Source organism: Mus caroli, unplaced genomic scaffold, assembly GCF_978045245.1.
Source record: "Mus caroli unplaced genomic scaffold, Mus_caroli_1 scaffold_16, whole genome shotgun sequence".
In the NCBI taxonomy this organism is placed as follows: domain Eukaryota; kingdom Metazoa; phylum Chordata; class Mammalia; order Rodentia; family Muridae; genus Mus; species Mus caroli.
The window spans coordinates 89,156,692-89,181,913 of NW_028227271.1; positions in this window are offsets into that span (position 1 = coordinate 89,156,692).

Consider the following 25,222-nt stretch of genomic DNA (forward strand, 5'->3'; position numbering starts at 1 on the left):
GTTACAGGATGTTGTCTTGTGAGTTTGGCATATCCATTACAATCATAAACATACAGCTGCTGTCATGGATGGAGTAGCAGCTCCTGAGACCCCATTTGTTCCCAGGCAGCTGCTGGTTATTTTTTGGTGTTTAGGAGTGTGAGAGGCATTTTCTTTTGTATCAAACTGTGGGAGATCCAGTGAATTTCTAGTGGATAGCTTCACATTCATGCCATACCAATAGTCTTTATTTAATTCAGTGGCAAACCAAACAAAACCAAACTAAAAGACTTGACCTTGTAAAAGGGACTTCTGTGAATATAGTGGGGGAGAAATAAGAGATGATCTGGATAAGAGGAAATAAAATTCATCATATATGTGTTCAGAGTTGTCAAGAAATAAATATGACTAGTGAATATAGACTCATGATTGAATTATTATTTTATCATAGAACCTCTATCAATACACAGAATTAACCAAAAAGATACTATAGTAAATATTTACGCATAAATGTCAGTATGGCATTGGGAATATTATATTAATATTCTAGTCATTTGAATTCATGACACATAATCCCACTAAACTTGGTAAGTAGGACCATAGCTATTGCCTGTCGTACTATTCACTGTTGCTGCTTTTTTCTCTGTTGGAGCACCTAGCCAACCTTCATAAAGGTCTATGTGACATATAAAATATTCATTCACTCTACTCTATTCCTAATCATGGCCATCTCCTTCATTAAGACAATAACAGACATTTCTTTTTTTAACTGTATTATTTTCCTAGATAACCATTTCATACATAATTTACTACAAATCAATTCATTTTCTTTTTTTTTCTTTTTCTTTTTAAATATTTTTATTAGGTATTTTCCCTATTTACATTTCCAATGCTATCCCAAAAGTACCCCATCAATTCATTTTGTATACAGGCTCAAACATATTAAAAAAATCTCAAGCCGGGGGATCCATCCCATAGTCATTTCTAAACCTAAAACACTGCAGGCAATTTCCTGTGCTTTAAGCCTTGTGTCTAAAATCATTACCCTGGACTGGGAGGCACTGTCTCATGTCTACTTTTGAGCTTTTTCTCTTTTGTTTTCAGGGTTCTGGTGAAAGCTGCTGTCGCTCTGGTGTGTTTTCACTCTCTCAAGTATACCAGGTTCTTTTTACTGTCCTCCAGTCTTTGTGCATGCTTTTCCTTTGCCAACCAACACATTTAAAGGGGGCCAGTTTCAACATGACTTTGTTTATTTTAAGCCAACATATGCTGACTAGGTTCGGAGTCTAATTCTTTAGATAAAAGATTGAGATTGTACTTTAATTTCCCTAACTGGCTTCATATTTGTTGCTGTCTTTGATTAAACAACAAAAAGCACAAAAAGTGGAGGGTATTTTTTTAAATAGTTTCAAACACAAAACTCAGTACATAGCAGCGATTTAGACTCAGTCCTCTACATCACCGAGCTAAGAATTCACAAATCATTTTTAAATTTTGATTAGTTGTAGAAATGTCATCAGGAGTATTTGAAACATAGTCATCCCTCCCACAACTATTAATTTTTTTAGAAGTCATTTTTGAGAGTATACTAAAAGTTTGAATGTTATAAATACCTAGCATTTATACTAAATATTGAGTTCATAATTTCTATTTTTAAAATAGAAGATGCTATTAATCATGTAGTCATTAAAAGTCACACAAATTAAATCATTCTATCTTTGAAATCATTCATATTCTTTTTAGTTTCTCGGGATTGCTTCTCCAATTCTGCTACTTTCTCTGTATCTCTATGGGCTACAGCAACCATTTCCTTTTAATATCACCAAAGCATTGCATTGTTATCATTCATAGTATAAAATATACAACATATTTGGAAGTTGATTTAAGAATTTTATAATAATATTAAGAGAAGAGGAGCATATAGCATCTTGCCGGCCCAATCACAGGCGATGGTCCCCACCTTACTACATGCGGAGACCCTATGTGCATAGACCACTGTATTCCAAACCCCCTGAGCAAGGAGAAGTGATGAAGGGTGCTGACAACCAGAGTGCAGGAGAGCAAGGTAGACCAGTGAGACAGAATATGTATCCGGGTTAGAGACCACGATTCTGAACGGGTCCTCCTCACCAAAGACAGCCTAGAGAGGATGACAGTGAAGGGGACAAAGAGAATCAAGGAGATGAGACCCAAGGTCAGCAGCCACCTCAACGTCCGTATCGCCTCAACTTCAATTACCGACACAGACGCCCAGAGAACCACAAACCACAAGATGGCAAAGAGACAAAAGCAGCCAATCCACCAGCTGAGAATTCGTCCGCTCCCGAGGCTGAGCAGGGCGGGGCTGAGTAAATGCCGGCTTACCATCTCTACCATCATCCGGTTTGGTCATCCAATAAGAAGAAATGAGTATGAAATTTCAGCAATAAGAAATGAATAAAGACAATGCCGGGGCCTAGCAAACACAGAAGTGGATGCTCACAGTCAGCTATTGGATGCTCACAGTCAGTCACAGGGCCCCCAATGGAGGAGCTAGAGAAAATACCCAAGGAGCTAAAGGGAACTGCAACCCCCATAGGTGGATCATTATTATGAACTAACCAGTTCCCCAGAGCTCTTGACTCTAGCTGCATTTGTATCAAAAGATGGCCTAGTCGGCCATCACTGGAAAGAGAGGCCCATTGGACTTGCCAACTTTATATGCCCCAGTATAGGGGAATGCCAGGGCCAAGGGGTGGGGGTGGGTGGGTGGGGGACTTGGGGGGGGGAGTGTATTGGGGACTTTTTGGATAGCATTGGAAATGTAATTGAGGAAATTACCTAATTAAAAAAAGTAATAAAGTAAAATAACAACAACAAAAAAGAAATGAATAAAGATTGGAGCTGAAAACCTTTAGAGTTTGCTTTTTGCCCGCCGACCAGACAACATTAGAATTATTTGCATTATCTATGCAGCATAGGGTTTTTATTATTATCACCTAAAGATGTCTCTATCTGGTAATGCTAAACAAGTTTTTTAAGGAAAAAAAAGGTCTGATTTTTCTCAATACACCTTTAACAGCTTTTAAATTGTTTCATATCTGATCAAGTTGAGATTTTTAAGAACTTCATTTTTAATTTGTAATAAAGTTTACAACTTGATTTTTTCAGAATTCAACAAACTGCAAGCACCTGTTAATAAAGGTCTTAAATAATTAAAAAGAAAGAAAGAAAGAAAGAAAGAAAGAAAGAAAGAAAGAAAGAAAGAAAGAAAGAAAAGGAAAAGGAAAAGGAAAAGGAAAAGGAAAAGGAAAAGGAAAAGGAAAAGGAAAAGGAAAAGGAAAGAAAAGAAAAGAAAAGAAAAGAAAAGAAAAGAAAAGAAAAAAGAGCTAGGCTATGACCCAATAACTAAGAGAGGCCCATTGGACTTGCAAACTTTATATGTACTTCCCAGTACAGGGGAACGCCAGGGCCAAAAAAGTGGGTGGGTAGGGGAGTGGGGGGGAGGGTATGGGGGACTTTTGGGATAGCATTGGAAATGTAAATGAGGAAAATACCTAATAAAATATTAAAAAAAAATCTAATGTGGCTGATTCTGCTCTGTGTTTCATGACATCAACTTTAAAATGTAATTATAAAAATCATTTTAATACACATTAATGCTGACTTAAATATTACATTCATTTACAAATGAAATTGTGTACTGAACATCACAAAGTCCTCTAGCTGAAGATTTTTACTGAAAGAGTCCAGACATGAATAAAATAGTATATCATGTTAACTTAATTAATTAATGTTAAAGGTTTGTGTGTCTGTGTGTGTGTGTGTGTGTGTCTCACTTGGACAAGAATGAAGATTCTCATAGATGCCAGAAGAAGTCAGCAGATCACCTTGCAGCTGAAGCTACTAATGGTTGTGAGCCGTCTAATGAACTCAAACCTTCACCAAGAGCAGCTTTATCTCTTAACTGTTGAGCTTCCCAACCAAACCTTGTAAATGTTGTTTTTATTTCCTCAGATGAAATGAGATGAAAGCCATATATAAACTGCAAATAAGTGGCCTGGGCTGACCCCAAAGCATTCCTTTCTCTGTTCTTAGGATCTCTAGGTCTAAGCCTGAATGCTTCTAGTCTGAATGCTTCTAGCACAATTTAATCTTCCAAGCTGATGTTTCTCCTGACTTATCACTGGATTTCTCTGCCTGAGCTCATATAACACATGCACACCCTTTCTCTCACTCACTGTTCTTATGTAGGCTTTCTTTCATGTACTGTTCTCATGTGAGCTGGGAGTATCCTATCTCTGATCAGTCTGTCATATCTTTCCCTGATTTGTCATTTTATCTGCCCCTCAATCAGACATCACTTTCAAATATGGCTGCTTCCTTCTGTAAATTAACATTACCAGAATTGTTAGGGATTTAAAGTATGTACTAAGGGCATGTAGCCAGAGTGTGTCTGCATTCCAGCCTAATTATATACTCTTTGGATAGAATCCTTTGACAGAACAGCCTTGTTGCTGAATTAAAATTCCTCTACAAAACCTTGATGTAAATGCAATTCTTGTCAAAAGTATTTCAATATTGAATTCAATCTAGCATATCTACCAATATAGATAAATTTATTATTTTAATACTTTGGTTATTATTAAATTAATCGCAATTTTAAAACAATGATAATAGGTGGCATTGGATGTAAATTTTGCACATTATCAATTTTTATATCACTTTCTTTTAAAGTATCTGTATACCTTATGGGAAAAACAAATGTAACTTACAATTGATATAATAAATTTATGTATAAAACAGGTCACATAATTTTGAACAAGTCTAAATTTTAACAAAACAGTCCACATACCAGGACATTCAAATGACCCTGCACTCAAAATTAAGGGAAATTATGTGTGATATTGGAATCCTAGCCCTGTACCCAAGTGTACAGAAGTCTTATATTTTGGAGAATAACCTACAATTCCCACTTTTCTGAACCAATATAATCCCTAACTATACTCTACATGATATCTGTCCTTGTGCTGACTGATGACTACAGACCTCATCCTCTGCAAAGAAATTTCTCTTTCTAGCAGATGGAGACCATTATAGAAAACAGCAAATTGCAAACTGTGGTGCTAAGTCCTAATGGATACATCTGCAAACAATTCCTGTAACTGAGGACAACAGGAACAAAAATACCAAAGTAGCCAAGTAGATGGAGAATTTCCCTAATTTCTTCTCAGCCTGTTTATCCTTTGACTAGAGGAAGGCCACTGATTTATCTGAGTTAATTTTATATCTCTGCACTTTGCTGAAGTTGTTTATTAATTGTAGGAGTTCCCTGGTGGAGTTTTGGGGGGTCAGTGAAGTATACTATCATATCATCTGCAAATACGGATAGTTTGACTTCTTCCTTTCCAATTTGTATCCCCTTGACCTCCTTTTGTTGTCGAATTGCTCTAGCTAGAAATTCAAATCCTACATTTAATAGATAGGGAAAGAAAGGTTAGCTTTGTGTAGTCCTTGATTTTAGTGGGATTGATTCAAGTTTCTCTCCATTTAGTTTGATGTTGTCTACTAATTTGCTGTGTACTGTTTTTACTATGTTAGGTATGGGCCTTGAATTCCTGATCTTCCCAAGACTTAATATAAAGTGATGTTGAATTTTGTCAATGCTTTTTCAGCATCTAATGAAATGATCATTTTTTTTCTTTGAGTTTGTTTATGTAGTGGATTACATTGATGGATTTACATATATTGAACAATCCCTGCATCCCTGGGATGAACCCTCCTTGATCTTGGTGAATGATAATTTTGATGTGTTCTCGGATTTGATTGACAAGAATTATATTAATTATTTTTGCATCGATATTCATAAGGAAATTGGTCTGAAGTTCTCTTTCTTTGTTTGGTCTTTGTGTGGTTTTGGTGTCAATGTAATTGTGGCTTCATAGAACGAATTGGGTTATGTTCCTTCAGTTTCTATTTTATGGAATAGTTTGAAATGTATTAGTATCAGGTCTTCTTTGAAGGTCTGATAAAATTCTGCACTAATACCATTTGGTCCTGGACTTTTTTGTTTGGGAGACTTTTAATAATTGCTTCTATTTCTTTTGGGGTTATGGGACTGTTTAGATGGTTTATCTGCTCCTGATTTAACTTTGTTATTTGATATCTGTCTAGAAAATTGTCCATTTCATCTAGATTTTCCACTTGTGTTGAGTATAGTCTCTTGTAGTAAGATCTGATAATTCTTTGAATTTCCTCAGTTTCTGTTGTTATATATCCCTTTTTATTTCTGATTTTGTTAATTTGGATACTGTATCTCTGCCCTCTTGTTAGTCTGGCTAAGGGTTTATCAATCTTGATGGTTTTTACAAAGAACCACCTCCTGGTTTGGTGGATTCTTTGTATAGTTCCTTTTGTTTCTACTTGGTTGATTTCAGCCCTGAGTTTGATTATATTCTGCTATCTACCTTTCTTGGGAATATTTGCTTCTTTTTGTTCTAGAGCATTCAGCTGTGCTGTTAAGCTGCTAGTGTATTCTCTCTCCAGTTTCTTTTTGGAGGCACTCAGAGCTAAGGGTTTGTGTCTTAGCACTGCTTTCATTGTGTCCCATAAGTTTGGGTATGTTGAACCTTCCTTTTCATTAAATTCTAAAATATCTCTAACTTCTTTATTTCTTCCTTGACCAAGTTATAATTGAATAGAGTGTTGTTAAGTTTCCATGTATATGTGGGCTTTCTGTTGTTTTTGTTGCTATGGAAGACCAGACATTGTGGTCATCTGATAGGATGCATGGGATGATTTCAATCTTCTTATATCAGTTGAGCTCTGTTTTGCGACTGATTATACGGTCATTTTTGGAGAATATATCGTGAGGTGCTGAGAATAAGGTATATTGTTTTTATTTAGGATGAAATGTTCTATAGATATCTGTTAAATCCATTTGTCCAAATATTCTGATAGTTTCACTTTGTCTCTGTTTAATTTGTTTTTCCCTGAATGGTCCATTGATGAGAGTTGAAGCCCCTCACAATTATTGTATGAAGTGTGCTGTCTCTGACTGTGACTTATCTGTCCTGCAAGGCTGTGTGTCAGTACTCCTGGGAGACCAGTTCCCATAGGGAGGAATTTAGGTATGGAGAGCTGTGGTACAGGGTCAGTCCTGGGGTACAGACAGAGACCAGAGGATCCTCTCCATAGCTAATCCTTGGTTCCTGTGTCCTGATGGCTCTGTGAGGCTCAAATTCTCTTTGGCTAGGGATTTGAAGAGAAGTGGTGGTATTACCTGTCCTCAGAAGTGTGTAGGCACTCTTGGGAGACCAGCTCTCTCCTGACAGTATTTGTGTATATGGCTTTCTGGCACAGGATTGGCTCTGAGCACAGACAGGAAACTGGAAGGCTCTTGTCCCAAGCTGACCTTTGGTTCCTTTGTCCCAAGTGTTCCGGTGTGGGTTCCTCTGAGCAGCAGTGGTGGTCCTACCTGTGTTCACAGGCCTGTCTGCACTTCTTGGGGGCTTGCTCCCTCCTCATGCTATTTGAGCCCTGTGTCAGAGAATCTGCTCAAGTCTCTAATGGAAAACATATCCTTTACTTATTACACCCTCACCTTCTGCTTTGTAATTTGATTTAAAAGAATTTTATTTTATCCATAAATATTGACTAAAGTAAATGTAAAATAGCTTAGTACACTTTATACAATGTAACATAGATATGGTTGGTTACTTGGTGATATACTAATTGGTAAAAGCAGAAAATAAGCTAAATTTTTTGCTAATGAGTTTGTTGGGTCATATCTAATATTATCTTACAAGGAATTAGTTGTGTATACCAATAAAGGGGTTAATATAAAGGAGGCATCATGAAAAGTGTTTGCATAGAAAAGGCATTTTATGACATTGATGACATTTTCCTTATAAAATAGGGGGTGCATACAAAAAGCAATGATTCTGGCAGCCTTGCTTCCATCCCTAAATCCTAAAAATGATTTCTGTATTTGTATGTAAAGAAACTCTATTCTGTAATATTAGTAATTTTGCACTTTGGGTAAAGACGTTTACCATTAAATTTGGCAGCCTAGACTCAATCCATGGAGACTACATGGTGGGATATAGAACTGATTCCAAATACTTGATGACAGTCCTAGGAACACATGGATATGTGCACATATGCACAAATACAAACATACCACATGAAATGAAATGTAATAAAAGAGAAACTACTTCAATATATGTTCTCTTATACCACATAAATTTGCTGATACAGTTCATACGAGTACATGTTTATGGATCTACACAACTCTTTTCCTCTTGTTTAGTATAAAGAGACAGAACCACACTAGAAAAAATTAATAAATTGATCTAGAGGTTGTGAAAATTATACCTAAACCCCTTTGTCTAATTCAATTATTAGTAAGAATTTAGAATCAGAGACAAGATGTTAGTTTCAACCTGGCTTAATTTAAATGAACACAGAAGACAGAAGTCAGACAGACACAGACAGACAGAAAAGACAGGATTTTTTTTAGCATAATTGGATCTAGATGTTTGATAGCCATCACCAAAAATATTCCATTTCCTCCAACCCTTGTAAGTTTATGCTTTCCAAACAACCTCTCCTTAGGTGGAAACAAAGTACTTTTCATCAATTATGGGCCACAGTAGTATAGTAGGTAATTGTTGATTAATAGAGACTTCCCTATATTTTTTAGCTGTTCACTTCAAGAATGTCAAATACATTTCCAAGTTTTGAACGAGAGGATGTCAGAAGTAGCTGTTTCCATTATTTGAAATATGATCCCTAAAATGGTTAAAAAATACAAGAGGAAAAATAGAATATTAATAAAGGCAACAGTCACAGATAACGCCACCCACCCAGTGGAAACTTGAGAATCTAGAATTATCAGGAGAGGGAACCTTTTCCTGGAGTTCAAAAACTAGGTACCCTTTTCTTTCTACTACTTTCCTTGGAGGAGGAGGACAAACTGGCAAGATAATGCTGTCACTGTTTACTATGAAGTCCTTGCCCTGAAGCATAAACTGACACAGTATGAGATGAATGGAAAAAATAAGTACTCTCGGTAGAGCTCCAGGCATCTGAACCAAAATGGTGAGTTTCTTCTCCCAAAGGCACAGAAGACACCAGGCCAGACTTATTTCCCTGAATTCACTCTTTCGCTTGCTTTCTCTCTTTTTGGCATTAAGATTCATGAAACTCATTTCTAATACTCAGTCTCTAGGTACCTTAGGTCTTGACAGTGTATATGAACACCATAGTGCAATTTGGATGTATTTACATCCGTAAATCATTTCATGTGCCTGATAATACTCAGGGACAATTTTATTTTATTTTATTTTAGTTTAGTTTTTTTTTTTTTTTTTTTTTTAGTAAAACAACCCATGCTATATTACACTGGCCTTTGTAAAATCGATCACTTAGGGAATATAGTGTTAATGAGTCAGTCTTTCTTCAGGGAGAATATCCTGATTAATCCACAACCATGGTAATATATAGGATTGATCCTAAAACTTAATTCACGTAACCAAGCAGCAATTAGATTTGATAATGTGTCCTAAAGGTATTTGAGATATTTTGTTCCATGCTCTTAGCCCTTATTCTATAAAACTTCATTTATGTACACCTTCATTCTTTGTTTCCATTAGGTTTATGATACGACTCTTAAATATAAACTTATATGTTATATAAAATGTCATGTTGCTCAGAGTTCTTTTTAATAGACCTTCAATTTCCCAAATGGTTGTAGAAACTAAATTAATAAATTGTATCTATAGGCTTGTTTGCCTATAAATTAGACTGCAATGTAGAGAATTTGAATATGTTAAAGCTATATCATCTTTTGGTTACAAAGAACATTAATTGTTCTATAGTATTGAGCTTTATGAATCAGGAGTAACCATAGAAGTACTGGCTCACTGTATTTAATAATATACACTGGCTTGGAATGTGATAGCCCACATGTAATAGGATATAAATAAAAATAATTGTCATGATCAAGTTTCTCTCTTAGATATGTAGATGCTATATCTTCACATAAATATACACACATATATATTCACACACATACTATTCTTGTTCTCTGCGATTAGGGATTGAACAAAGAACCTTTACACATCAGCTGCCTAAAGGCCCACTTTTTACTACATGGAGTGTTGAGAGACACATGGAATGCATGTTAAGCCAAAGAGAGTGTTTCTTACGATGTTCTACTTATATTTAACCATTGCAGATAATGGTACCAGGCTTGAGCATTTACTATACAATGTTTGTGTGCTAATCACAAAATAGTCTATAAATAAAAGGAAAGGAAATAAACTGTGAAAATACTCATCCAAGTTTTTGTGATGTTTTGGTAAAGAAACTGACTGCTTCCTGCCATTTTTTCCAAGAATCTGCCTGAAGCTAAATTGAAGAGTATTGGACAGATTTTCTTGGCAGAGTATAGGGTTTGCCAAAAATGAGAAAAGTGGTTGAAAAGAAAACTTTAAAAATGTTCAACATTCTTACACATTGGGTAATGCAGTTGCCTTTATGAGATGGAGTCTATACTTGGCATTGCTAGAGTCGCTAATGATCAGGTAGTTGATGGGAAGTGGGCCCGGGGGAAAGATACCCTACTGTTATTCTGAAGGAACACTTCAGTAGTAAGAATCTTAATGACATATCAATAAATCTGCATGCCAGTACATGTCCCAACACGCATCAGTCAGGCTTTTTCTTTGAGTAGATGTAAATCAGCACAGAAACATGCAACTTTTTAATGTGCAGAGGGAGAGACTTTGGAGAACTAAGCCAATGGTGGCATGTTTCTATCAAATCCCTCTTCTCAAGGATTGGGGAATCTATGTTAAAGGAGAAGCAAAAATATTATAAGAGACAAATTTAGTTGATCCCAAGAAAACAAAGTCTTCCTTACACAACTGAACTGATACACATATGAATCCACAGACTGAGACAAAATACACAGGATGTACACAGTGTCAAGGCAAACTAAATCCCAACACCTGGAGGATTATCTGAAACATAGTTCCACTCCTATTCAAAAAGCTATCTGTGGTTTATACCTGATATGAAAAGGAAGATACTTTCTCTCAAATGTAGTGTCACTGAGTACACCAACCACACTGTAAGGCAGGACTCAAGGAGTAGTTGACAAACATACTTCATAGTTTGTTTTACTGTTTGTTACATTTTGTTTTGTTTGGGTATTTTTTGCTTTGTTGGGTTTTGTTTGTTTGTTTGAGTTTTGGTTTTATGTGTGTATGTATGTATGTGTAAAAAATAATAATTAAAGAATAAGTGGAAATACATTAGAGAAGGTGTTTGTGTACATGAAAGGAGTTGCTGAGTGGTCAGAGGTACAATACAATACTCATGTATGAAATTTAAAAATATGTATCAAAATATGTAAATATATTCATGAAAAATTATTTAAAGCCTTAAAATATGTGCTGAAAATTTATATTAAAAATAGTAACCTAGATTTTATGTAGTCTTTTGCTACTAAATATTCATCCATATATTCAAAGTTTTCTGGAGAGGAACAAGGCAACCATGAAATTAATTTACCTATACTCATTAGGACAAGGTACAGCACATCTTACTTTGCCAGAGCAATGATTTATTCTCACTACTATCCAGGAAACAAAGCTGTGGGGAAGATGTAGATCATTGAACTAGAAGTTATCTCTTTAGAGAGGAATGGAGCTACAGTCTACTGCAGAGCTTAATGTTTCAATATGGAGTTGAGATCAGTCTACTATGATGCTAAGGAACTTGATAACACAGTCCTGCAAAGGAAAGAGGAAAGCATACACAAAAATCACAGAATTTTCATGCACATATATGACCCCAACACACACTCTAAACTATATTTAGAGTGTTCAAAAATACAATAACTCTTGTCAAATAAGATGTAAAGTAATATAAGAGAGAGATTTTCTAAGTAGAGTATTCTAAAGAGTATTTGGAGATAGCTTAGTAACTTCAAGATATAAATACAATTGCTTAAAATGAAAATAATAGTCAGACAATGTAAGAAGTTGGTTCAAAGGAATTACTTTATAACAGAGCAAGTTCATTAATGAGTTTTGTAATTCCCTTAAATTTAGTTATTTCAATGAAGAAACTTGGTAATTAACAAAGAAAAACAAACAGAGCAAAAGGAAAACAGACCAAGGAACGTAGCATAAGGAGATTGGAATAGGAAATATATTTCAAGAAGCATGGAGACAAATATTAACATCTGATGAATTTAATAAAAGGTGGAATGCTATTAATTTTACATTAATGGTAGATACATGTGATCAGACTCTGTCTAATACTCATAGAAGGCTGAGTGAACACTAGTGTATCAGCATGTCCTCTTCAAATGTATGTAGTGGCTAACTGATGACAGTAACCGCATTAGCAGAAACCAAAGGGGATCTTCTTTAGTAAGAGTAGTTTTAACACTTTATTTTGCACTAATATTGTTTAAAACATTTTTATTAGATATTTTCTTTATTTGCATTTCAATTGTTGTCCTCTTTCTTTGTTTCCCCTCTGAAAACCCCCTATCCCATTCCCCTTCCTCCTTAAAATTTTTCAAGAAACTTATACTTGGTTTGGAAAATTCTTCACATACTCCAGTGAAATACAAAAATTGAGAGATGATGCTTGGGTGAGGAAACTTAAGGTACATTATATAATTTTTAATTAAGGTGAAAGGCATTGTAACTTACGGGTTAAATCTACATTTTCAAAAACAAGTATTTGTATGTTTGTGAAATGGTAAGTGGGGAACTTTCAAACCACAATAGTGAAGCCCAGAGAATGTTATGATGACTGTCAAGTATTTTGACAACTTCATAGTACTGTGTAATGTCACACAGTAGTAGTAGTTACAAAGAAGAAAACACTAAGGTGAGATAGAATTAAGGTTAGAACCGCAGAACAAGGGGCCAGTATGAGCAGATATATAGACTTGATAGAACTTCTCAAGGTAGAATGAGTACCTAACTGTAGTTATTAGCCATGGAACATCAAATCTGAATTCTTATCAGTTTATTGAACACGATGCAATCTGTTCTGTTAGTTTTAGAGGTGTTTGAGTTTCAAGCCTCTGATTATGCTTCCAATATCTACCTTTACCTTACACAAATTCTATCCCATTACGTGTTAAGATTGCAAGTCCTGTAGATTTATCAGAGTATAAATTTGTGAAAAATTTAAGATACATGGAAATTTAAGAAACTGATTATAACAATTTGGCCAAAGGAGAAATCATTACTAGGATTTGATATTGAGTTAATAAGATATAGCTCAATCAGTACAGAAACATGTTCAGACAGCTTATCTGAAGAAAAGAATGTTTTCAAATCAACAGCTGAAACTGCACCTGAAATTAAAAGAAACCTTACATACAAACTAAAACTCAATGAACCAAATAAAAAGTAATGGTAAAGAAAACAAGAAAATAAAATGGAGAGTGTTGGATTAGAATGGTTGCTCAGGGATTAAGGCATGTACTGTTCTTGTGCAGGACTGGAGTTCCATGTAAGCATCCATGTTAGACAGCTTTTAACAGTGCTAATTTGAGCTCCATGAGATCTGACTTTCAAATTGGTGGTCACATGCATTTATGTATACATATACACATACATAAGTAAAATAATAAATATTCCTCAGTATAAATTTCTCCAAAAAGAAAACTTGGATGTGAAAACTATAAATGATATATTGGTGGGATAGGTATGTTGGTAGTAGAGGGAGAAGAAGCTTGAGAAATCACTAGTTGCACTGATGAGTGCAACAGCTGATCTAAATAATTTTGTCCACAAGTTTTAGAAAAATTATTACTGATAATTTTGCCCTTTGTCCTGTCTAGGTTTTCTTCATCCCACAAAAAATTTCACATCCTGAGGCATGAGAAGATCCTACTGTTCTATAAGGAGGCCATTACCCTTTTTTCTATCCTTAACCTTAAGTGAAGATCTTATATGGTTAATTGAAGTGACTGGTTTCAGACTTGATGTAGTCTCTGACTTTCTGAGATACAAACCTGCTCCCGAGACTGAGAAACAGAAGAAGCAGCTGAAACTGATTCTGTTGACATGGGTGCTCCTGTACTTCCTCAGTATACCCACAGTTTGAATTTAAACAAACAAACAAACAAAAACCTTGAACCTTCAGAAGAAAATCAGTAAGGAAAATTTATCTTCAGAACATTGAAGCCTGCAGACAAATAATCAGCACTTCCACCTTGCAGACGCTAATCCCTCCACAGTAGTCGTTGTCAAGAAAGGACCTTATAATTGGGGTTCTTCAGGCAGAGTGGTGCATGACAGTCAAACCATTCAGTAGACACAATGATTCTTGCAGGATCATCAGAACTACAATAGGTCCAAAGGGAGAGTATTCCAAATATGAAGCAGCCAATGCCCCACGAGGCACATGTGGCTGAAATGTTCCAAACGAGGATATGTTAAGTGAAATATAATCAATAACCATTAAGTTACAATGCACTCCTGCCATCAGTGAGCATTAATTCCCATGTAAAGAAGGCAGTAGGACTAACTTCCTTATGGCTTACTGAGATGAGTACATTAAAAAGAAGATAGGAGGCCAGAGAAAAATGAATATCAGCATTCTACTGAATAATATTTGACCTCCTGTTTTCTGAACCTATTTTGTGATACAAAGCTGGTGACAATATCAGCCTAATAGGGTCATTGTGAGTACAGTGAGAAAATTAATGTAAAACCCTTATCACATCATATGAGAGAGATGATATACTGAAAAGCCAAAAACATATTTTAAAAAACTGCATGTGAAAATTTCAGTTGTCTCTACAAAGCAATAAAACAATCAAATTACTTATTTTATTAAGCAGGGAGCTATTAATACTGATCCTCAAAAAGAGAAAAAAATGACAAAAATACAAAAAAGTAGCAAATGAACACTGAGAACTGACATAGGTTGGATGAAGTGGGAAAAATCTAGAAATGAAATAAAAGAGTCTGCCTTTCAAGAAACATAAAAGGCAACTGAATCAAAAATGTGAAGATGAAATCAATAAATTTGAATGTTGATTTTCAATGAAATTATTACAGAAAAAGAAGGGATGATTAACAAATGACCCTGCAGAATCCACAAGAGACAAGGGAGTTCAGGGGTGATGGTGGGAGACTCTTGGGACACAAACAGAGAGACCATGGATGAAATACCTGACAGTGGGGAGGGGAAATTATAGTGTTCACTTCCAACAGAAAAAGACAGAGCATCAAGTGAGGGAGGAAGTTGCCAACCCACAGTCAAAACTCTAACCCATAATTGTTCCTGTCTCAAAGAACTGCAGGGACAGAAATGGAGAGGAACCTGAGGAAAAGAAGGTCCAGCTACAGGCCCCAAATGGGATCCAGCTCAAGGGGAGGTCCTAAGGCCTGACACTATTACTGACAGGAGCCGGATATAGCTGTCTCTTGAGAGGCTCTGCCAGTGCCTGATAAATGCAGAGGTGGATTCTCAACCACTGGACTGAGCACAGAGTCTACAGTGGAGGAACTAGAAAAAGGGTTTCAAGGGGTTTGCAGCCCCATAGAAGGAACAACAATATGAACCAATCAGTACCTCCAGAGCTCACTGGGACTAAACCACCAACCAAACAGTACACATGGGGGGACCCATGGCTCCAGATGCATAGGTAGCAGAGAATGGCCTTGTCAGACATCAGTGGGAGGAGAGGACCTTAGTCCTATGAAGGCTCAGTGTCCCAGTGTAGGAAACAGGAGTTCATGGGTTGGTGAGAAAGGGGAGGAGGGATGGGATAGTGGGTTTCAGAGAGGAAATGAGGAAAGGGGATAACATTTGAAATATAAATAAAATATCTAATAAAAATTTAAGAAAAAGAAATGCACGACTACTAAAATATCTAAAAGTAACCAATACATTAACAAAACAAATAGTAGCAGTATGACATCAACTGACAATAGACTGTCAAAATAAATAAACCAAGTCAAACATAAAATTATGAAAAACTAGACTGTGGCAAAATTCTTCAAATTGATGAAGTACAACTATTAAATCTAACCCCAAAGTATGAACAACCATTATGGTATAAAATACTTTGTTCTAAGATCACAACCAAAGAAAACTGATGCAGTCAGACATTCTGGAGTCTCAAGCCAGGGCAATTAAACATTAGAAATAATAGTACCCCAATTGAAAACAGAAGGTTCTATGGTATCTTGCTTCAAATGGCATATATTTTTCTAATTTCTCTGTTTCCTTTTTTTTTTATTAAGACAAGTAGTTATATTGTAAACATGAGTAAAAATAGAAATAACAATGTTGTAACCCCACTCACTGGTGCTAACACTATATACTGACTGAAGAGTTTAATGACACACAGGAAGAATCCATGGCCAATCCTTCTGAGAACAGTTGATACTTGCTTGTTATTTATTCCTTCTCAAACACTCAAAGTCTTCATATATTATGTGTGTTTCTTTTCTAATTTAGCAATTCATTCAATGTGGAAATATAAGCTCAAATCATGCAGTTTAAACATGGCAGAGCAAGAATTTGTGTCTAGATAAATAAGTGCTAGATTTCAAATACTTAAGCATTATTCTCTGCACTGTAACCCAAACTGCACACCCCAAATCTGGATATTTTTTGCAACACAATTCCATTAATTTGGGAGTTAGAGGCAAGGGTATTGCTATAGGTTCATGGTAAATCTTTATGACATAACCAAGTTCTAGGGTACCAACGCAGCCAACAAAAACAAAACTAATACCCGCAAATGTGCATACACAGAAACATGAAAAGTCAGAGCTGAATGACCTGAAACAGATTTTTATAGGTGTAGTAAAATGCAATGGCCAAAGCAACTTGTGGAGGAAAAGGTTCCTTTGCTTTACAGGTTATGTTCCAGTATCATGTAAGCCAAGGTAGAAAGTGAAGGCATAAACATAGAGGCAGGAACTGAAGGCAGGGGCCATGGAAGAATGCTGCTTACTGGTTTATTCTTTTTATTTCACTCAGATTGCTTTTCATAAAACCCAGAAACACCTGCCGCTGGCACCCCATTGAGCAGGGCCCTCACACAGCAACCATTAATTGAGAAAATACCTCCACAAGCTTGCCTAAAGGGCAAGTTTATTTGAAGTTCACAAAAAAACCTATCCAAGGGAAGAAGGGAATTAAGTAATTGTATTATAAGCTCACAAATAAAAGAAAAATGTATTTAAAAACCAAACTAGTGTTTCTAACTAATAAGGAAAGTATAGCACCAGATCCACCCAGGACCATATCAACTTATGTCTGTGTATTGGTTAATTTTTTTTTTTGTCATCTGACAGTAAAACAGGCCTTATTCTGGTTCATCTTTTCTGATGGAGTATTCTATTACAGTAGGAATGCATGTAATAGAAACAGCTCCATTGGATTGTATGGTAGCAGACATCTAGATCATAAATTGAAGTGAATATAACCTTCAAAGAGTAGCGTCCAGTGGCCGACATATATCACACCTTGAATCATCTACATATCTCCCTAAACAGCATCCCCTGCTGGAGAGTAAGTATTCAAACACATGATCCTCTGGTGGACACTTTACACTTAAACCTTACAGCCTGTAGATCGATCCAAGCTTTTAATGGATTTTCCAGTTTGTAAGATGCATTTATTTCCACCTATAGTTCCCAGTATTTATCCACAGACACTAGGTCTGATGCCCAGTTTGCTCCATGTCTTTGCAGCCAATTCTTGACAGCCTTCATTGTGTGACATCCTGGTGCTGTGCCAATCGTCAGATAATATCACTAAGTACCACAAGGACCAGCTCAGCCACCCACCTGGATTGAATCAATCTAGAGACATAAGTGAAAGAAATAGATGATTGTTGGTCATGATCCATTTTAGCCTAACCTTATGTCTCTCCTATAGGGATTCATTCCAATATCCACTTTCCAAAATGTGGTCCTACTCCTTTTTAATGAGCTCATATATTCACAGACATCATACTTTTAGGCTGTGTGGGACAGAGGTGAGAAATTATGGCTCCTGGAAAAGAAGGTGATTATGGGGAGGTTGTACTTTGTTTTTCTCACTTTACTGTGTGGGTTCATTGACCTGTGTCTTGAGTTGTAAATTTTTCCTTCATACTTTCCTCTCCCTACATGACAATGTATCAATTGTGTCAGTTGTTGCCTGGGATATATAGATAGGTAGATAGGTAGATGAGAGATAGATAGATATGGCAATATTTCACATAAAAAATGACTTTTCCCTTAAAATTACTCATATTTTGATGGGGATGTAGCTTATTGCTTACTGCATGCTAGGTAAGTGTTCTGTTGCTGAATTTCATTCCAATTGATCATCCCCAGTTTTTTATTTTTATTTTCTTTCTTTTTTCGTATATTTATGTATTAATCATTTTATTTGTTTACATTTTAAATGTTATCTTTCTTGCAAGTCTCCCCTCCACAACCACCTCACTCCACTCCATCCCCATCCCCTTTGCCTCTAAGAGGGTGCTCTCTCCTCCACTCTTCCATTCCTACTTCATCCTCTAGCATCCCCCCCTTCTCTGGGGTGTCAAGCCTCCACAGGACAAAACAATTTATGCCCATTCTGCTACTAATTTTACTTTTTCATGTGAGATGCTCTTTATTTTTATTAGCTTATGTTTTTTTCAAGGATATAATATAATAATATGCTTACAATATTCAGAAAATGATCAATGTTTAACAGTATTCTCTTGTTAAAAGAGGGTTTTCCTATTAAGTGGCAAATGTAGTGATGTCATTAAAAAAAGCTATAAACACATTAATTTTAACAAATAAATTGCTTTGCCTTACAGAAGCTTTCTAGTTTTATGAGGTCCCATTTATCAACTATTGATCTTAGAGCATGAGCCATTGGAGTTCTGTTTAGGAAATTTCCCCCTGTGCCAATGAGTTCAAGGCTCTTTCCCACTTTCTCTTCTATTAGATTCAGTGTATCTGGCTTTATGTTGAGGTCCTTGATCCACTTGGACTTGAGCTTGGTAAAAGATGACAAATATGGGTCTATATTCATTCTTCTACAGTTACACCAGCACCATTTATTGAAATGCTTTCCTTTTTCCATTGTATATTTTTGGCATCTTTGTCAAAGATATAGTAACAGTAAGTGTGTGGGTATGGGTCTTCAGTTCTATTCCAGTGATCAACATGTCTATCTCTGTACCAGTCCCATGCAGTTTTAAATCACTATTCCTCTGTGGTTAAAGCTTGAAGTCAGGGATGGTGATTCTACCAGCTGTTCTTTTATTGTTAAGAATTGTTTATGCTATTTGGGTTTTTTTTCCTTTCCAGATGAAATTGAGAATTGCTCTTACCATGTCTTTGAAGAGTTGTGTTGGGATTTTGATGGGGATTGCATTGAATCTATAGATTGACTTTGGTAGGATGCCCATTTTTACTATGTTAATTCTGCCAATCCATGAGAATGGGAGATCTCTCCATTTTCTGAGATCTTCTTCTATTTCTTTCTTAAAAGGCTTGATGTTATTGTCATATAGGCCTTTCATTTATTTGGTTAGAGTTACCTCAAGATATTTTATACTATTTGTGGTTATTGTGAAGGGAATTGTTTCCTTAATTTCTTTCTCAACGTGTTTATCCTTTGTATAAAGAAGGCTACTGATTTATTTGAGTTAATTTTATATCCAGCCACTTTGCTGAAGTTGTTTATCAGTTGGAGAAGTTCACTGGTAGAATTTTTGGGGTCACTTATGTATACCATAATATCTGCAAGTAGTGATACCTTTATCTCTTCTTTACCAATTTGTATCCCATTGATACCTTTTTGTTGTCTTATTGTTCTAGTTAACACTTCAAGTACTATATTGAATAGATATGTGGAGAGTGGACATCCGTGTCTTGTCCTCAATTTCAGTGGGATTGCTTCAAGTATGTTCACTAACCCTACATTTGATAGAGAGCTAATATCCAAAATATATAAAGAAATCAAGAAGTTAATCACAAAAAAAACCACAACCCAATCAAAAAAATGGGATATAGAACTAAACTGAGAATTTACAACTGAGGAATCTCAAATGGCCAAAAAAAAAAAAAAAAAAAAAAAAAAAAACACCTATAGAAATGTTCAAAGTCCTTAGTGATAAGAGAAATGAAAATCAAAACAACCCTGAGATTCCACCTTACTCAGTGAGAATAACTAAGACCAAACCCTCTGATGACAACACACATTGGAGAGGATGTGGAGAAAGAAGAACACTCCGCCATTGTTGGTAGGATTGCAAACTGGTAAAAACACTCTGGAAATCAATCTGGATGTTTCTCAGAAAATTGAAAATCGATCTACCTGAAGACCCAGCTATACCACTCTTGGGCATATACCCAAAATATGCCCCACCATACCACAGGGGCACCTGTCCCACTATGTTCGTAGTGGCCTTATTTGTGATAGCCAGAAGCAGGAAACAACCTAGATGTCCCACAACAGAAGAATGGATACAGAAAATGTGGTTCATTTACACAATAGACTACTACTCAGCTATTAAGAATGAGGACATCCTGAGTTTTGCAGGCAAATGGATGGAACTAGAAAATATCATCCTGAGTGACGTAACTTGGACCCAAAAGGACATGCATGACATATACTCACTAATAAGTGGATATTAGCCAAAAAAAGAAAAATGAAAAAAAGAAAAAAATCCATACAGAATACACAAGATACAGTCCACAGAATTCAAAAGGCTCAACAATCTGAAGTGACCCAGTGAGGATGCCTCAGTCTGACTTGGGAGAGAGAAGAAAGCAATCACAAGTGGGGAGGGAGGGAGGGAAGGAGGGAGGGACTTTGGAGGGAATGTGGATGGGGAGTGGGAGATAAAGGGAAACCTGATCTGGTATTGGGTCAGGGAAAAGGATTGAAGCCCTGAGGGCCAGCAGAAGGAATGTAAACAGACAACCTCAGGAAATAGGAGGTTGGGGGAATCCCCTAGAATGCAACAGAGACCTGTGAGGTGAAAGACTCCCAGGACTCATAGGGATTTGATGAGATTCCCAAGAGTAGGGAGAGGGAACTTATAGAGCCCACCTCCAGCAGGAAGACAAGACATCAAGTAAGGGATGGGGTTTCCATCCCACAGTGACACCTCTGATGCATAATTGTTTCTGTATGAAAGAATTACAGGGATGGAAATGGAGAGGAGCCTGATGAAAAGAAGGTCCAGTGATGACGGGCTCAAAGCTATATCTAGCTCAAGGGGGAGGTCCCAAGGCCTGACACTATTACTGAGGCTATGGAATGCTCACAAAAGGGGATCTATCATGATTGCCCCCGGAAAGAACCAATAAGCAGGTGAAAGAGTCAGATGCAAATATTTGCATGAAACCAATGGACAGAAGCAACTGACCCCTGTTGTTAAATTAGGGAAGGCTGAAAGAAGCTGACAAGAAGGGTGATCCTGTAGGAGGACCAGTAGTCTTAATTAATCTGGAGCCCTGAGATCTTTCAAACACTGAACCACCAAACAGACAGCATACACCAGCTGATATGAAGCCCCCAACACACTTACAGTTGAGGACTTCCAGATCTGTGTTAATTCAGACATCAAGCATTCAGAGATGGAACCCTCAAAAGACTGGAGGCCCCAGGGAGTTTAGAAGTCATGTGGGATGGGGAGTGGGGACATCCATGTGGAGATGGGGTGGGGTGAGAGGAGATGTGGGATGTGGAGCAGTAGGAGGGTGGATGGGGAGGGACAGGAAATGGAATGTGGAGTGTAAAAAATGAATTACAAAGAAAGTTAAAAAAAATCAATTGCTCTGCAATGCATTATAGAATATTAATACATACAATTTTGAAGTTATAAAACTTTTAGAACTCATAAACAGTTGATGTTTCCACGGTTTTATAAATTATCTAAAGATACATTTATATTTGCTTCGTAAGTATATAAACATTTCAAACACATTTTATATTTCACTGTTAAATGACATAACAATTCAGATATTCTATTTTAAAGTTAATAAATGTTCATTTGGAATGTTTAACCTCTGCTTTTTAATTTAGCATTTTAATATTTTACCCTTCATATTTCATTGCCACATAATTAATGTTACAGAAAAAGAAGTTGATTATGACATTTTCATAAATATGCTAATGCAGCTTGATCATTTTCAATTTCATCCCATTCAACTGTCTCCCTTTCTCATCTGATGCACTGCTCTTTACAAATCTGACCACTTTCCCTTCCATGTTTGTATTACTAGTCTTCCTTCACGATGTTTGTCTTAGGCTGTTTGTCCTTTTAACAAGGTGATCTCCAATTTCATCCATTTTCTACAAATAGTATGATTCTATTTTGCTTTATGAAGAAAAACTAGATCACTGCATGTCCGTATCTCTGTTCTGCTCACCTATCCAACAAAAAATATTATCTTATGCTGTTTCCATGTTTGCTTTCTTCTGATATATATTCAGGAATTCTGTAATCATGACATATTCTCTGCATTTTCAGTTTCTTTTATAGTTCCCCTCCAATATAGTATCTTGTTTCCTTTCCCCAACCTCTTTCTCCTCATTTTAACTTACTGAAATAATATTTGTCATTAAATGATCTCTCATGAGATATGTAAATAAATCTGAGGAAGGATGCTGGCAAAATGAAGAGGGAGTGGATCTGGCCCTGTTATTTAGATCATTTTAAATAAACTGTTGTGTTTACAGATTTCCTAAACGTATTTATTGACACTGGCAATCTTACTATTCTGGGACATTATTATTTGACATTGACTAAGTTATACGATGTTTATTACACGGTAGCTAAATTGGTTATATAAATTCAACAGTTATTCATTATATTAAAATTTAATGAATAAAATTAAAAGATAATTGCAAAGATCACTAAATAGTTGCCAAATTCCAATGTTCAATGACTGAATAAAACATTAAAGTATTTAATTTTACATCCTTTCCTTTTGTTTTCAAAGCCTCTTTGTTTTGCTATGAAGAAATCTGGCTTATACTCTTTTAGTTCTTTGAAAAGTTTTGTTTTGACACTTTTCACCAAGGATTTCTCTGGAGGTAAATCCCTGAAGTTTTAAGTGTCTTCAAGAGTTTTTATTTACCAGCAAGTTTTGATGGGTAATTTCTTTAACAAATTGATTGCTGACTTTTCTAGAATTTAAATATTCAACTTTTCTATTTTCTCTGGTTTCTGAAGAACAGTTTACTAATTATATTTTTAGGTAATATTTTCTTTTCTTTGTGTCTCCATGAAATATTTCTATCATATTCTTCCTGTCAAAATTTTAAGTTGTCTCTACCAATACTGGCTTCAGTTATTTCATTCCACTCAGTCATTTCTATTGCTCCCCTCAAAATAGTAAAAAAATACAATGTTCAGAAAGAGAAATATCAGCCACTAACATATATTTGTGTATGTATATATGTGTTTTTAATTATATATTAAGATTTTCATGTAAAATATGCAAATAACTTAATATTCAATAGGAAAACTATAACAAATTACAAAATAAATGCATATGTGTACACAGTCACCTTATCTAAGTAAATATGGAAAAAGCAAGTAAGCATATAAAAATATTATAATCACATATCATGTCAATGTTGAATTGATTCCCCAGAGTCTATAGCAGTCACAATAGTGTTGAAAATCCAAAGTTTAAGATCTCTTCTGAGATTCATCCAGTTGCTTAACTGTAATCCACAAAGCAAGGCAGGAAACTAGCGAGGCAAACTCTAAACTCTGAATCTCTAAATCTAATGTCAAAGCATTCTTCAGATCTCCAACTCCTTTTTCATCTTTGTTGACTACAACAAATTTCGTTTTACTGGGGTGACCCAATTCCTGTTAGCAGTTTTAAGGGAGGTAGTATATAAGAACTAATATTTGAGTTCAAATTTTTTTAAAACTGTGAGATAATGTCTATTAATTAAAGTACCAAAAGAAAACCAGAACTAACTATAGGCAGATGACTTGTTTATTAACTTTGGTTCAGTGACCAAAAGGAAGGAAGCCGTGTCTGAGTCTACTGTGCCAATATTCTTTTCAATGTGTGTGAAATGTTTTAGTCTCTCTCAAATTTGAAGTAAATGTCCCCTCTATTCTTAAGGCTTTCATTTCAAATGTGAAGATGATCTTGAGTTTCTAATCCTCTTGTCTTCACCTCCAGAGAGCTGTGATTTCAGAAGTTAACATCTACACTTAATATGTATGATTCTGAACAATGATTCAAGGGCTTTATGCATTCAAGGAAGCACTCTGCCAATTGAGCTCTATCGCAAACTCCATTTTCCTAAATAGCTTTCACATTTCTTAAGAAAATTTCCTCACACTGTAAAATGTCTTGACATATCGAAGAGATGGTGCAGGAATTAAAATTATTAGTTATTTTGGCAGAGGCCGCATGTTCAGTTCCCAGCATCTACACAGTAACTCACAGCCATCGTTGCAGAATATCTGACCTCTTCTAAATAAACTTCTTGGTACCAGCCAAATGTGTGGTGCAGGTATATACTGCCCAGATAGTCTTTCATTTGAAATAAAATAAGTCTCCCTTTTAAAAATTAGACATGACTTGATATTTATTTATGTAAATTTCCTCAAAATAAGTTGTAAGTAATCTAATAATTTATTGAAATTTTTATGTTCTTTCATTAATCTTTTTACTTCTTTATTAATATAAATGTCATGGCATAAAACTATTTTAGAGTCTCTAATATATAGATGCCTGATCAGTTATTTTTACTTCAGAACAACTGACCTATCACACATAATTTTGTGTAGATGCATTTCCATCTAAAATTTAGTGTTTATGAGTAGAATAATTTTGGCAGCGTTATCAGTTTTATTAAATTAATAACTTGGGTTTCTTGCCAGTTGGCTCAAAAAACAAACTTAACTTTTTTTGGGACAACATGCCAACAAAGATGATTGTCCAAACTATTTTGATTAAAAGTTCCTGATCACAGTTGCATAATGGCATGGCTGCTATGAATGTGATCTAGGCTAAATGAATTATAGTGCATGAACTTAATCAGCTTCATCTTGTTTATATCCAGGCTCCTCTCCAACTCATCAAGGTCATTTTGAATTTTTATCCAGCTTTTAAATGTGCTAATTGTCCTACCAAATTGGTGTCATCAGCAAATTTAATAAGGATACATTCTGGTTCATCACCCCAATCATTAATATTAAAAACGTGTAGTAGTAGCAGACTAAGTA